This window comes from Chiloscyllium plagiosum, unplaced genomic scaffold, assembly GCF_037043375.1.
Source record: "Chiloscyllium plagiosum isolate Xiang-an unplaced genomic scaffold, Cpla_swu_hap1 HiC_scaffold_5, whole genome shotgun sequence".
NCBI lineage: Eukaryota > Metazoa > Chordata > Chondrichthyes > Orectolobiformes > Hemiscylliidae > Chiloscyllium > Chiloscyllium plagiosum.
Genome location: NW_028270143.1, coordinates 135884690 through 135901409, shown reverse-complemented (window position 1 = coordinate 135901409; position 16720 = coordinate 135884690). Strand labels below are relative to the sequence as shown.

The 16720-nt window shown below is 50.7% G+C and overlaps 1 protein-coding gene across 1 annotated transcript in view; it reads left to right on the top strand.

The window, feature by feature from the left end:
- Positions 1-16720, top strand: part of LOC122546194 (uncharacterized) — a 655534-nt gene that overhangs the window by 578340 nt on the left and 60474 nt on the right. The window lies entirely within an intron of this gene.

Below are 16720 nucleotides of genomic sequence, written 5' to 3'. Positions count from 1 at the left end.
TGATCCCATGTGATGGAGGGTCCCAAGGTGGAAGATGAGGTGTTCTTTCTCTGGATGGTAAGGATTTGGTGGTGGAGGAGGCCTGGGATTTGCATGTTCTTGGGTGAATGGGAGGGGGAGTTGAAGCAGCCGGCTGCAGGGTGGTGGGGTTGTTTGGTGCGTGTGTCCGTCCAATCTGTGGGAATTATTTCAGAGTTGATAGAATCTTGGAGGATGATCGCCAATGCATCCATTATTTTGAGAGCAAGTATCGTGTGTACTCTGGGATGTTGATTATCAGGCCCTGGGGATTTATCCCCCTTCAATCCCATCGATTTCCTTAAAGCCATTTCCTGACTAATACTGATTTCCTTCACATGCTCCCTCTCATTCAACCCTGTGTACTCCAACATTTCTGGGATGCTTTTGTGTCTTCCTTTTGTGAACACACATTTCTTAGTTCCCCATTGCAGATTTCCCCTGTTTCTGACAGTAAGGGACTTACAGCTTTCTTCATTAATCTATTTCTCCTTACATAGCTATAGGAGCCTCGACAATCATTTTTTATGTTCCTTGTAGGCTGACTCTTGTACATTGTTTTCACCTGTTCATCCCTTTGTCCACCTTTTGCTGATTCCTAAACTGCTCCCAGTTTTCAGTTATGCAGCATTTTTAACCAATTTGTTCAAGCCTTCTTTGGATCTCATAGTATCCCAAACTCCCTCACTGGCCATGGTTGGGTCACTGTTAGTGTTTTACCTTTGCCAACAGGAATGGACAATTGCTCCAGATCTTTAAATGTCCATCAGCCTTTAACCAAAATCCCTCACGTTAGCACAGCCAGCTGATAGCTCATTCCATTATAAAGTGGAGATGCCAGTGTTGGACTGGGGTGGACAAAGTTACAAATCACACAACACCAAGTTAGAGTCCAACAGGTTTGTTTGGAAGCACTAGCTTTCGGAGCGCTGCTCCTTCATCAGGTGGTTGTGGGGGCAAGAAGATTGTAAGACACAGAATTTATAGCAAAAGTTTACAGTGTGATGTAACTAAAATTATATATTGAAAAGGACCTGGATTGATGTTATAGACAATAGGTGTAGGAGTAGGCCATTCAGCCCTTTGAGCCTGCACCGCCATTCAATATGATCATGGCTGATCATCCTTAATCAGTATCCTGTTCCTGCCTTATCTGCATAACCCTTGATTCCACTATCTTTGAGAGCTCTATCCAACTCTATCTTAAATGAATCCAGAGAGTGGCCTTCACTGCCCTCTGGGGCAGAGCATTCCACACAGCCACCACTCTCTGGGTGAAGAAGTTTCTCCTGAGCTCTGTCCTAAATGGTCTACCCCGTATTTCTAAGCTGTGTCTTCTGGTTCGGCACTCACCCATCAGCGGAAACATGTTTCCTACTGCCAGAGTGTCCAATCCTTTCATAATCTTATACGTCTCAATCAGATCCCCTCTCAATCTTCGAAACTCAAGGGTATACAAGCCCAGTCGCTTCAGTCTTTCAGTGTAAAGTAATCCTGCTATTCCAGGAATTGACCTCGTGAACCTACGCTGCACTCCCTCAATAGCCAGAATGTCTTTTCTCAAATTTGGAGACCAGAACTGCACACAATATTCCAGATGTGGTCTCACCAGGGCCCTGTACAGCTGCAGAAGCACCTCTGAAGTCAGAAATAGGAAAGGTGCAGTCACCTTGTTGGGTGTTTACTATAGGCCCCCCAATAGCAGCAGAGATGTGGAGAAACAGATTGGGAAACAGATTTTGGAAAGGTGCAGAAGCCACAGGGTCGTAGTCATGGGCGACTTCAACTTCCCAAATATTGATTGGAAGCTCTTTCGATCAAGTAGATTGGATGGGGCGGTGTTTGTGCAGTGTGTCCAGGAAGCTTTTCTAACGCAGTATGTAGATTGTCCAACCAGAGGGGAGGCCATATTGGATTTGGTACTCGGTAATGAACCGGGACAAGTGGTGGGCTTGTTAGTGGGTGAACATTTTGGTGATGGTGACCACAATTCTGTGACTTTCACCTTGGTTATGGAGAGAGATAGGTGCGCACAACAAGGTAGATTTTATAATTGGGGGAAGGGAAATTACGATGCTGTAAGGCAGGATTTGAGGAGCATACGTTGGGAGCATAGGCTGTCAGGGAAGGATGTGGTGGAAATGTGGAATTTTTTCAAAGAGCAGATACGACGTGTCCATGATATGTATGTACCTATCAGGCAGGAAAGAAATGGTCGTGTGAGGGAGCCTTGGTTGACGAGAGAGGTTGAATGTCTGGTAAAGAGGAAGAAGGAGGCTTACATAAGGTTGAGGAAACAGGATTCAGACAGAGCAGTGGAGGGATACAGGATAGCCAGAAGGGACCTGAAGAAAGGGATTAGGAGAGCTAAGAGAGGGCATGAAAAATCGTTGGCGGATAGGATCAAGGATAACCCCAAGGCATTTTATGCGTATGTGAGAAACCTGAGAATGACGAGAACGAGGGTAGGTCCGATCAAGGACAGTAGTGGGAGACTGTGTATTGAGTCGGAAGAGATAGGAGAGGTCTTGAACAAGTACTTCTCTTCAGTATTTACAAACGAGAGGGACCGTATTGTAGAAGAGGAGAGTGTGAAATGGACTGGTAAGCTAGAAGAGATACCTGTTAGGAAGGAAGATGTGTTGGACATTTTGAACAACTTGAGGATAGACAAGTCCCCCGGGCCTGACGGGATATATCCTAGGATTATGTGGGAAGCAAGAGAGGAAATTGCAGTACCGTTGGCAATGATCTTCTCGTCTTCACTGGCAACGGGGGTGGTACCAGGGGACTGGAGAGTAGCGAATGTTGTGCCCCTGTTCAAAAAAGGGAATAGGGATAACCCCGGGAATTACAGGCCTGTTAGTCTTACTTCTGTGGTAGGCAAAGTAATGGAAAGGGTACTGAGGGATAGGATTTATGAGTATCTGGAAAGACACTGCTTGATTAGGGACAGCCAGCACGGATTTGTGAAGGGTAGGTCTTGCCTTACAAGTCTTATTGAATTCTTCGAGGAGGTGACCAAGCATGTGGATGAGGGAAGAGCAGTGGATGTAGTGTACATGGATTTTAGTAAGGCATTTGATAAGGTTCCCCATGGTAGGCTTATGTGGAAAGTCAGGAGGCATGGGATAGAGGGAAATTTGGCCAATTGGATAGAAAACTGGCTAACCGGTCGAAGGCAGAGAGTGGTGGTAGATGGTAAATATTCAGCCTGGAGCCCAGTTACAAGTGGAGTTCCGCAGGGATCAGTTCTGGGTCCTCTGCTGTTTGTAATTTTTATTAATGACTTAGATGAGGGAGTCAAGGGGTGGGTCAGTAAATTTGCAGATGATACGAAGATAGGTGGAGTTGTGGACAGTGAGGAGGGCTGTTGTCGGCTGCAGAGGGACTTAGATATGATGCAGAGCTGGGCTGAGGAGTGGCAGATGGAGTTCAACCCTGCCAAGTGTGAGGTTGTCCATTTTGGAAGAACAAATAAGAATGCGGAATACAGGGTTAACGGTAGGGTTCTTAGTCAGGTGGAGGAACAGAGGGATCTTGGGGTCTATGTACATAGATCTTTGAAGGTTGCCACTCAGGTGGATAGAGCTTGTAAGAAGGCCTATGGAGTATTATCGTTCATTAGCAGAGGGATTGAATTCAAGAGTCGTGATGTTGCAGCTGTACAGGACTTTGGTTAGGCCACAGTTGGAGTACTGTGTGCAGTTCTGGTCGCCTCACTTTAGGAAAGATGTGGAAGCTTTGGAGAGGGTGCAGAGAAGATTTACCAGGATGTTGCCTGGAATGGAGAGGAAGTCGTACGAGGATAGGTTGAGAGTTCTCGGCCTTTTCTCGTTGGAACGGCGAAGGATGAGGGGTGACTTGATAGAGGTTTATAAGATGATCAGAGGAATAGATAGAGTAGACAGTCAGAAACTTTTTCCCCGGGTACAACAGAGTGTTACAAGGGGACATAAATTTAAGGTGAAGGGTGGAAGGTATAGGGGAGATGTCAGGGGTGGGTTCTTTACCCAGAGAGTGGTGGGGGCATGGAATGCGCTGCCCGTGGGAGTGGTAGAGTCGGAATCATTGGCGACCTTTAAGCGGCATTTGGATAGGTACATGGATGGGTACTTAATCTAGGTTAGAAGTTCGGCACAACATCATGGGCCGAAGGGCCTGTTCTGTGCTGTATTGTTCTATGTTCTTTGCTTCTATACTCAATTCCTCTTGTTATGAAGGTCAGCATGCTATTAGCCTACTTCACTACCTGCTGTACCTGCATGCTTGCCTTCATTGACTGGTGTACAAGAACACCCAGATCTCTCTGTACTGCCCCTTTACATAAATTGATTCCATTGAGGTAGTAGTCTGCCTTCCTGTTCTTGCTACCAAAGTGGATAATCATACATTTATCCACATTAAACTGCATCTGCCATGCATCTGCCCACTCACCTAACTTGTCCAGGTCACCCTGTAATCTCCTAACATCCTCATCACATTTCACCCTGCCACCCAGCTTTGTATCATCAGCAAATTTGCTAATGTTATTGCTGATACCATCTTCTATATCATTAACATATATTGTAAAAAGCTGCAGTCCCAGCACTGATCCCTGCGGTACCCCACTGGTCACTGCCTGCCATTCCGAAATGGAGCCGTTTATCACTACCCTTTGTTTCCTATTAGCCAACCAATTTTCAATCCAATCTAGTACTTTGCCCCCAATACCATGTGCCCTAATTTTACTCACTAACCTCCTGTGTGGGACTTTATCAAAAGCTTTCTGAAAGTCCAGGTACACTACATCTACTGGATTTCCCTCGTCCAACTTCATAGTTACATCCTCAAAAAATTCAAGAAGATGAGTCAAGCATGATTTCCCCTTCATAAATCCATGCTGACTCTGTCCTATCCTGTTACTACTATCCAGATGTGCCGTAAATTCATCCTTTATAATTGACTCCAGCATCTTCCCCACCACTGAGGTCAGACTAACTGGTCTATAATTACCTGCTTTCTCTCGCCCACCTTTCTTAAAAAGTGGTATAACATTAGCCACCCTCCAATCCTCAGGAACCGACCCTGAATCTATCGAACTCTGGAAAATAATCACCAACGCATCCACGATTTCTCGAGCCACCTCCTTCAGTACCCTGGGATGTAGACCATCAGGCCCCGGGGACTTATCAGCCTTCAGACCTAACAGTCTCTCCAACACCATTTCCTGGCAAATATAAATTCCCTTCAGTTCAGGTCCTTCAGCCACATGGTCTTTTAGAATGCCCATGTTGGTTTCAGTTCTTTCATATGTAAATCACAGAACTTTTTTAAAGTTACATTCTCAAGTGAACTTTAACAATAGATGCCATGTCAGCCCAAGTAATGCACTGAAGGTGTGAGCTCCCCTGTGTGATACTGTCTGTGCCACAAGGTTCAAACTGATTCTAATCTAAAAAACAAATTTACAGAATCTTACACAGATTCATGCAGCGTTTGAGCAAAATAAAATATAATTCTGCAAGTACAAATTCACCCCACAAACTTCTATGTGGGTGGGTGTGTCTGTGGGAGTGGGGTGTATGAGTGTCTGTGAGAGAGTGTGTGTATGTATGTGAGTGTGCACACACACTTCTCCAGACCTTCACGCTCTCATATGCAAGCTCTCTCTTATAAGCTCGCTCACACTCACCCTCACACACCGCCACACACACACACCCACACACACCCACACTCCTACACTCACACACACACACCTCCATACTCTCACACACACACTCACATTCTTACATGCACACCCACCCCACACACTCACACACCCACCCCATATACACCCCCACTCTCTCACACACACACACACCCACCCCCACTCTCTCTCACACACACACCCCACCCCACACACACTCCCACACTCTCACACACACCCACCCCACACACATACCCACACTCACACACCCACCCACACTCCTACACTCTCACACACACACCCCACACACACCCCCATACTCTCACACACAACACACACACCCTCACATTCTCACACCCACCCCACACTCACCCCCATACTCTCACACACACCAACATTATCACACACACACCCACATCACACACACCCCCATCCTCTCACACAACACACATCCCCCACATTCTCACACGCACACCCACCCCACACTCACACACCCACCCCCACACTCTCTCACACACACACACCCACCCCACACACACCCCCCACACTCTCTCACACACCCACCCCACACACACACCCCCACACTCTCTCACACACACACACCCCACACACACCCCCCACACTCTCTCACACACACCCACCCCACACATACACACCACTCTCACACACACCCCACACAACCCCCCCACACTCACACACCCCACACAATCCCCCCACACTCACACACCCACCCACCCCTCACACTCACACACCCCACACAACCCTCCACACTCACACACCCACACCCCAAACTCACACACCCCACACTCACACACCCACCCCACCCACACTGTCACACACACACCCCCACCCTACACACCCACCCCACACACACACACCTCTCACACTCACACACCCACCCCCCCACCTTGTCACACACCCACCCCCCCACACTCTCACACACACACTCACCCACCCTATACACCCCCCACTCTCACTCACCCACCTTACACACCCCCCACACACACACCCACCCCACACCCCCCACACACACACACTCACCCCACCACCTTCTCACACACACACACCCACTCTCTCACACACACACCCACCCCACACACCCCCTCACTCACACACACACACACACACACACCCACCCCCCACACACCCCCACACACAGACCCACCCCACACACCACCACACACAGACCCACCCCACACACCACCCACACTCACACACCCACGTCCCACTCTCACACACCCACCCCACACACACCCCCACTCTCACACACACACACCCACCCCACACACTCACACACCCACCCCACACACACCCTCACACTCACACACCCACACCCCCACCTTCTCACACTCACATACCCACCCCACACACACACCCACCCCTCCACACTCTCACACACACACACCCACACTCTCACACACACACCCCCCACACTCACGTCACACAGCCAACCCCCCACACTCACACACACACACACTCTCACACACACACACCCCACCCTACACACCCCCCACACTCACACACCCACCCTACACACTCACACACCCAGCCACACACACCCCCACACTCACACACCCACCCCCCACCTTCTCACACACACACACCCACACTCTCTCACACACACACACCCACACACCTCCTCACACACACACACCCACCTCCACACTCACACAGCCACGTCACACTCTCATACACCCACCCCACACACCCCCCACACACACACACCCACCCCACACACACACCCACTCTCTCACACCCACCCCACATTCACATACCCACCCCCCCACCTCACACACACACACCCACACTCTCACACACACACACCCCACACTCACACACCCACCCCCACACTCTCTCACACACACACACACCCACCCCACACCCCCACATTCTCTCACACACACCCAACCCACACACACCCCCCCACACTCTCTCACACCCACCCCACATTCACATACCCACCCCACCTCACACACACACACCCACACTCTCACACACACACACCCACCCCACACACACACCCACCCCTCCACACTCTCACACACACACCCCCCACACACCCAACCCCCCACACTCACACACACACACCCACACTCTCACACACACACACCCCACCCTACACACCCCCCACACTCACACACCCACCCTACACACTCACACACCCAGCCACACACACCCCCACACTCACACACCCACCCCCCACCTTCTCACACACACACACCCACACTCTCTCACACACACCCACACACCCCCTCACACACACACACACACACACCCCCGCACTCACACAGCCACGTCACACTCTCATACACCCACCCCACACACCCCCCACACTCACACACCCACCCCACACACAGACCCACTCTCTCACACCCACCCCACATTCACATACCCACCCCCCCACCTCACACACACACACCCAGTCTCTCACACACACACACCCCACACTCACACACCCACCCCCACACTCTCTCACACACACACACCCACCCCACACACACACCCCCACATTCTCTCACACACACCCACCCCACACACACCCCCCCACACTCTCTCACACACACCCACCCCACACACACACCCCCACACTCTCTCACACACACCCACCCCACACATACACACCACTCTCACACACACCCCACACAAACCCCCCACACTCACACATCCACCCTCCCCACACTCACACACCCCACACAACCCCCCACACTCACACACCCACCCCCTCACACTCACACACCCCACACAACCCCCCACACTCACACACCCACCCCCCCACACTCACACACCCAACCTCCCCACACTGTCACACACACACACCCCCACCCTACACACCCACCCCACACACACACCCACCCCCCCACCTTCTCACACACCCACCCCCCCACACTCTCACACACACACTCACCCACCCTACATACCACCCACTCTCACTCACCCACCTTACACACCCCCCACACACACACCCACCCCACACACACACTCACCCCACCACCTTCTCACACACACACCCACCCCACACACCCCCTCACTCACACACACACACACACACCACACACACACCCACCCCACACCCCCCCCCCACACACACCCACCCCACACACCCCCCCACACACAGACCCACCCCACACATCCCCCACACTCACGTCCCACTCTCACACACCCACCCCACACACACCCCCACTCTCTCACACACACACCCACCCCACACACACCCTCACACTCACACACCCACACCCCCACCTTCTCACACTCACATACCCACCCCACACACACCCCCCACACACTCACACACACACCCACCCCACACACACACCCACCCCTCCACACTCTCACACACACACACCCACACTCTCACACACACCCCCCACACTCACGTCACACAGCCAACCCCCCACACTCACACACACACACACTCTCACACACACACCCCACCCTACACACCCCCCACACTCACACACCCACCCTACACACTCACACACCCAGCCACACACACCCCCACACTCACACACCCACCCCCCACCTTCTCACACACACACACCCACACTCTCTCACACACACACACCCACACACCCCCTCACACACACACACACCCACCCCCCACACTCACACAGCCACGTCACACTCTCATACACCCACCCCACACACCCCCCACACTCACACACCCACCCCACACACACCCCCACTCTCTCACACCCACCCCACATTCACATACCCACCCCCCCACCTCACACACACACACCCACACTCTCACACACACACACCCCACACTCACACACCCCCCCACACACACCCCCACTCTCTCACACACACACCCACCCCACACACACCCTCACACTCACACACCCACCCCCCACCTTCTCACACTCACATACCCACCCCACACACACCCCCCACACTCTCACACACACACACACCCACCCCACACACACACACACCCCTCCACACTCTCACACACACACACCCCACACTCACGTCACACACCCAACCCCCCACATTCACACACAAATACACACCCACACACCCCACCCTACACACCCCCCACACTCACACACCCACCCTACACACTCACACGCCCAGCCACACACACCCCCACACTCACCCCCCCACCTTCTCACACACACACCCCCACACTCACACACACACCCACCCCACACCTCCCCCACACTCACACAGCCACGTCACACTCTCATACACCCACCCCACACTCACACACCCTCCCCCCACACACCCCCACTCTCTCACACCCACCCCACATTCACACACCCACCCCCCCACCTCACACACCCACACACACACACCCCACACCCACCCTACACACCCTCCACACTCACACACCCACCCTACACACCCCCACACTCACACACCCCCACACACACACCCACCGCACACACTCACACACCCACCCCACACACTCACACACCCACCCCACACATTCCCCACACTCACACACCCACCCCACACATTCCCCCACATTCTCACACGTACACACACTTTCTCACAGACACTCACAGACCCCAAACCACACCTCCCTCATACATCACCCTCTCCTCACACATACACCCACACTCTCTCTCACACACACACACACCTTCTCACACATCCCACACTCACTCACCCACCCCCCCACCTTCTCACACACATACACCCACCCCACACACACACCCACCCCAATAAATACTGGCCTGGTCAGTGATACCCTCGTCCTGTGAACAAATGTTTAAAACAATGAATTCCACAACAGACCCAACAGCTGAGAAAGAGCCAATGAACAGCCCAGGCCACATGGTTTGGCTGGGTCTCTTTCCCAGGAGTCCCCTCTCCAAAGGCTGATTGCTTCAGGAATCATTTCCAGCCGCTGTAGGCTCCCCTGTGCCATTCAGGTGGCCATTCGGGGATCGCTTGGGTGGAAATGGTACAGAGCTGAAAATGTGTTGCTGGAAAAGCGCAGCAGGTCAGGCAGCATCCAGGGAGCAGGAGAATCGACGTTTCAGGCATAAGCCTTTCTTATGCCCGAAATGTCGATTCTCCTGCTCCTTGGATGCTGCCTGACCTGCTGCGCTTTTCCAGCAACACATTTTCAGCTCTGATCTCCAGCATCTGCAGCCCTCACTTTCTCCTGGAAATGGTACAGGGGTTTGGGAAACGCAGGAGGCTTCAAATGATTCACATTTGAAGAGCTGGTTTGGCTACTATGGGGAGAATGATCTCTGACTGTTACAATTCTGTGAGCTTATGAGACACAAGTTAGAAATACTTCTTTTTTGTTCATGGGATGTGTCCATTTCTGGCTGGGCCAGTATTTATTGCTCACCTCCAATTACCCTTGAACAGAATGCCTTGCTCAGGCCATTTCAGAAAGCGGAACGAGTGAACGACATTGCTGTGGGTCTGGAGTCACATGGAGGCCAGGCCAGCTAAGGATGGCAGATTTCCTTCCCTGAAGGAAATTAGGGAACCAGACATGATTTTACCACAATTGATAAAAGTCACATGGCCATTATTGGACTGGCTTCAATTCCAGAGTTTTCGGGATTTAAGACGTTCCGCATCAGTCATCCCCAACAGCACCACCACCTCACTTTGACCAACAGAGGTCATGATTGTTCATCTGGAACTAAAGATATTTATTCGAAATAAACAGGAATTATCATTCATTACAGAAACTTGGTCCATGCTGTCTGTCACCCTGGGTCCACAGGGCAGGGAAATTGGGGAATTTAGGACATAGAACATAGAACAATAAAGCGCAGAACAGGTCCTTCGGCCCTCGATGTTGCGCCGACCTGTGAACTATTCTCAGCTCGTCCCCCAACACTATCCCAAAATCATCCATATCTAAGGAGTGTTTAAATCTCCCTAATGTGGCTGAGTTAACTACATTAGCAGGCAGGGCATTCCACACCCTTACCACTCTCTGTGTAAAGAACCTGCCTCTGACATCTGTCTTAAATCTATCACCCCTCAATTTGTAGTTGTGCCCCCCCCCTCCCCGTACACGCTGACGTTATCATCCTAGGAAAAAGACTCTCACTGTCTACCCTATCTAATCCTCTGACCATCTTGTATGTCTCGATCAAATCCCCCCCCCTTAACCTCCTTCTCTCCAATGAGCAGAGCTTGTGTACATCTATTGAATATTTAACTTCTGTGACAATTCTAAGGATTTGATTCCAAGTGCAGCCTTCCCACCAGGCATTGTAACAATATGGTGCCTTCACTAACAGTGGGCACAAAGATTATAAACCAGAGGATCACAATTAGCCCATTCAGACAATGCTGCGAATCACTGAGATTTCTCTGCACTGATATTTCTCAATTCCACGTTCCTGCCTTTTCACCCAAAATGAGAGTTAAATATTGAGGATGTGTGAGGAATCTGAAACAAACACAGAGAATGCTGGAGAAACTCAGCAGGTCTGACAGCATCTGTAGAGAGAGAAACATAGTTAACACTGAGTCCAGTATAACTTCTTCAGAAGGGAGATTCCCTTCCTGATTCAAAAGATAAAGATAATCAAAGGCTGATCAAGATGATGTCTTGAGTCCTTAGACATTTGTTATACAATTATTTTTTTAATTCACTGTGAGACATGAGCATCACTGGCCAGTCCTGAGGGAGGGTTAGACCCAAAATATCGACTTCTCCCCCTCCTGATGCTGCCTGGCTTGCTGTGATCTTCCAGCCTCCTGCCTATGTAGACCCCTCCAGGTAAGGTTGGCAGTCTCCTGATGAAGGGCTTTTGTCTGAAACGTCGACTCTCCTGTTCCCTGGATGCTGCCTGACCTGCTGCGCTTTTCCAGCAACACTCTCTCGACTCTGATCTCCAGCATCTGCAGCCCTCACTTTCTCTTTGGCAGTTTCCTTCCCAAAGGGATATTTTAGTGAACTCGATGGGTTTTTCCCAACAATCAACAATGGATTTATGGTCATCAGTTGGTTTTAATTCCAGTTTATTATTCAATTCAAATTCCAGCATCTGCTGGAGCAGGATTCAAACCCAGGACCCCAGAACATTGCCGGGGTCTCTGGATTAATACTTTAGTGATAATACCATAATAATACACAGGGTGGCTACATGATCCCTTTTGTGTAAGAGTAACTATAATATAATTACATGTGTCATTAAGCTGCAGAATGATGCAGGTGATTTTGAGATAAGGAGATTCTGAATTTAAATAAAGGAAACTATAACAGAACGTACAAAGTTAAAAATCACATAACACCAGGTTATAGTCCAATAGGGCGGCAAGGTGGCTCAGTGGTTAGCACTGCTGCCTTACAGCGCCAGAGACCCAGGTTCAATTCCCACCTCAGGCCTCTGTCTGTGTGGAGTTTGCACATTCTCCCCGTGTCTGCGTGGGTTTCCTCCCACAGTCCATTGATGTGCAGGTCAGGTGAATTGGCCATGCTAAATTGCCCGTAGTGTTAGGTAAGGGGTAAATGTAGGGGTATGAGTGGGTTGCTCTTCGGCGGGTCGGTGTGGACTTGTTGGGCCGAAGGGCCTGTTTCCACACTGTAATGTAATCTAATCTAAAGGTTTATTTGGAAGCACTAGCTTTTTGAGCGCTGCTCCTTCATCCGGTGGTTGTGGAGTGTAAAATTGTAAGACACAGAATATATAGCAAAAGTTTACAGTGTGTTTGTTAAGTCTCTCATCTTTTAGAATGACTATGTTGGTTTCAGTTCTTTCATATCTAAACACCAGAACTTTTTAAAAGTTACATTAGAACATCCAAAATAAAAACATAGAAAAGTACAGCGCAGAACACGATGTTGTGCTGAGGATTAATCCTAATCTAAAATAAAATAACCTAACCAACACACCCCTCAACTCACTGCTGTCCATGTGCATGCCCAGCAGTCACTTAAATGTCCCCAATGACTCTGCTTCCACCACCCTGGGGAAAAGTCTCTGGCTACTGACTCTATCCATTTCTCTCATTGGGGTAAAAACAATGACTGCAGATGCTGGAAACCAGATTCTCCAGACATCCCCAACAGTACCCTTCCACCGACACTCTCATTCGTTTGGCCGAACTGGTCCTCACCCTTAACAATTTCTCCTTTGAATCCTCCCACTTCCTCCAGACCAAAGGGGTAGCCATGGGCACACGTATGGGCCCCAGCTATGCCTGTCTCTTTGTTGGCTACGTAGAGCAGTTGATCTTCCGTAATTACACCGGCACCACTCCCCACCTCTTCCTCCGTTACATTGATGACTGCATTGGCGCCACCTCGTGCTCCCGCGAGGAGGTTGAGCAATTCATCAACTTCACCAACACATTCCACCCTGACCTTAAATTTACCTGGACCATCTCTGACACCTCCCTCCCCTTCCTGGACCTCTCCATCTCCATTAGTGACAACCGACTTGACACTGACATTTTTTACAAACCCACCGACTCCCACAGCTACCTGGATTACACCTCTTCCCACCCTACCTCAGTTACACCATACAACACACCAGATGGCCTCCTTCTTTAGAGACCGCAATTTCCCTTCCCACGTGGTTAAAGATGCCCTCCAATGCATCTCGTCCACACCCCGCACCTCTGCCCTCAGACCCAACCCCTCCAACCGTAACAAGGACAGAACGCCCCTGGTGCTCACCTTCCACCCTACCAACCTTCACATAAACCAAATCATCCGCCGACATTTCCGCCACCTCCAAACAGACCCCACCACCAGGGATATATTTCCCTCCCCACCCCTCTCCGCCTTCCGCAAAGACCGTTCCCTCCGTGACTACCTGGTCAGGTCCACGCCCCCCTACAACCCACCCTCCCATCCTGGCACTTTCCCCTGCCACCGCAGGAACTGTAAAACCTGCGCCCACACCTCCTCCCTCACCTCCATCCAAGGCCCTAAAGGAGCCTTCCACATCCATCAAAGTTTTACCTGCACATCCACTAATATCATTTATTGTATCCGTTGCTCCCGATGCGGTCTCCTCTACATTGGGGAGACTGGGTGCCTCCTAACATCTCCGGGACACCCGCTCCAATCAACCACACCGCCCCGTGGCCCAACATTTCAACTCCCCCTCCCACTCTGCCGAGGACATGGAGGTGCTGGGCCTCCTTCACTGCCGCTTCCTCACCACCAGACGCCTGCAGGAAGAACGCCTCATCTTCCACCTCGGAACACTTCAACCCCAGGGCATCAATGTGGACTTCAACAGTTTCCTCATTTCCCCTCCCCCACTCACCCTAGTTCCAAACTTCCAGCTCAGCACTGTCCCCATGACTTGTCCGGACTTGTCCTATCTGCCTATCTCCTTTTCCACCTATCCACCCCACCCTCCTTTCACCTTCATCTCCTCCCCCACTCACCCATTGTACTCTATTCTACTCTCTCCCCACCCTCACCCTCCTCTAGCTTATCTCTCCACGCTTCAGGCTCTCTGCCTTTATTCCTGATGAAGGGCTTTTGCCTGAAACGTCGATTTTACTGCTTCTTGGATGCTGCCTGAACTGCTGTGCTCTTCCAGCGCCACTAATCCAGAATGACATATAAGACAGTCCAATTAAATAAAGAACAGTGCATAGAAAACAGAGCCACACCCCCCCAACAGCCCACCCACCCCTCCCACCTTCCAACCACCTCGAAGACAGCCTTTCCCTGGGACGACAGCCCACAGGGCAGCCGACAAGCCTTCTGGTTCTCAGGGTGACCGGCACCAGGATGGCCTACACATCCTCCGATTCTCGGGGTGACAGCTTTCAAGAGACAATAGGTGCAGGAGTAGGCCATTCTGCCCTTTGAGCCAGCACCACCATTCACTATGATCATGGCTGATCATCCTTAATCAATATCCTGATCCTGCCTTATCTCCATAACCCTTGATTCCACTATCCTTGAGAGCTCCATCCAACTCTTTCTCAAATGAATCCAGAGTCTGGGCCACCACTGCCCTCTGGGCCACCCATGAGCCTCCCAGCTCACAGTAAGGCCTGCCAGATCCAGGGACACACAAGACAGTGCAGGTGAAAGACCCAACAAACAGCATGATAGAGTTAATTATGGGAAAAAAGGAGTCCTTTCTGGTACACAGCCCAAATATAGAGTCTTCACAATATAGTGTCCATTCCCAGGAACACAGAGTCCACTCCAGTTTACGAGGTGCATTGTCAAAAATGGAGTTCATTCCAAACTGCAGAGTCCACCGCTAAAACAACAGGGTCCACAACCATGGGCAGAGTCCACTCCCAGAGACAGCAAACGCACACCCCTAAGCACATAAGTGTTCAGTCTCCATGGAGTCCAGGCCCATCCTTAGAGAACCAGGCCCACTCACAGGAACCCAGTATATTGTAAAGGTGCAGTTAACCCTCAGGGGTTTGGTCCACTCCTGAAGGCAAGGTCTTCTCCCAAACTCCAGGATACAGCAAGTGCTCACCTCCCAGCACACACACAGGTGTTCAATCTTCAGAGGCCAAGTCCCAGGGCGAGGCCTCCCCTCTGGTAAAATGCATTTTCTCACAAGGACATAGTCCAAACACCAAAAAACAGTAACGACACATGAAGAAAACTAGAGTCCAAGGGTAAGCCCTGCCAAAACATCAACAGGAGTTGAAGGAAGTTTCTCGAAATGGAGAAAGGTGACCAGTGGTGTCCCACAGGGGTCAATGCTGGGGCCACTGTTGTTTGTGATAAACATCAATGATCTGGAAGAGGGCACTGTTGGTATGGTCAGCAAGTTTGCAGATGACACAAAGATTGGTGGAGTAGCAGAAAGCATAAGGGACTGTCAGAGAATACAGGAGAATATAGATAGACTGGAGAGTTGGGCAGAGAAGTGGCAGATGGAGTTCAATCCAGGTAAATGTGAGGTGATGCATTTTGGGAAGTCTAATTCTGGAGCAAATTATACAATGAATGGAAGAGCCTTGGGAAAAGTTGATGGGCAGAGTGATCTGGGAGTGCAGGTCCATTGTACCCTGAAGGTGGCTGCATAGGTGGATAGAGTGGTCAAGAAGGCATATAGTATTCTTGCCTTCATCGGACGGGTATTGAGTATAAGAGCTGGCAGG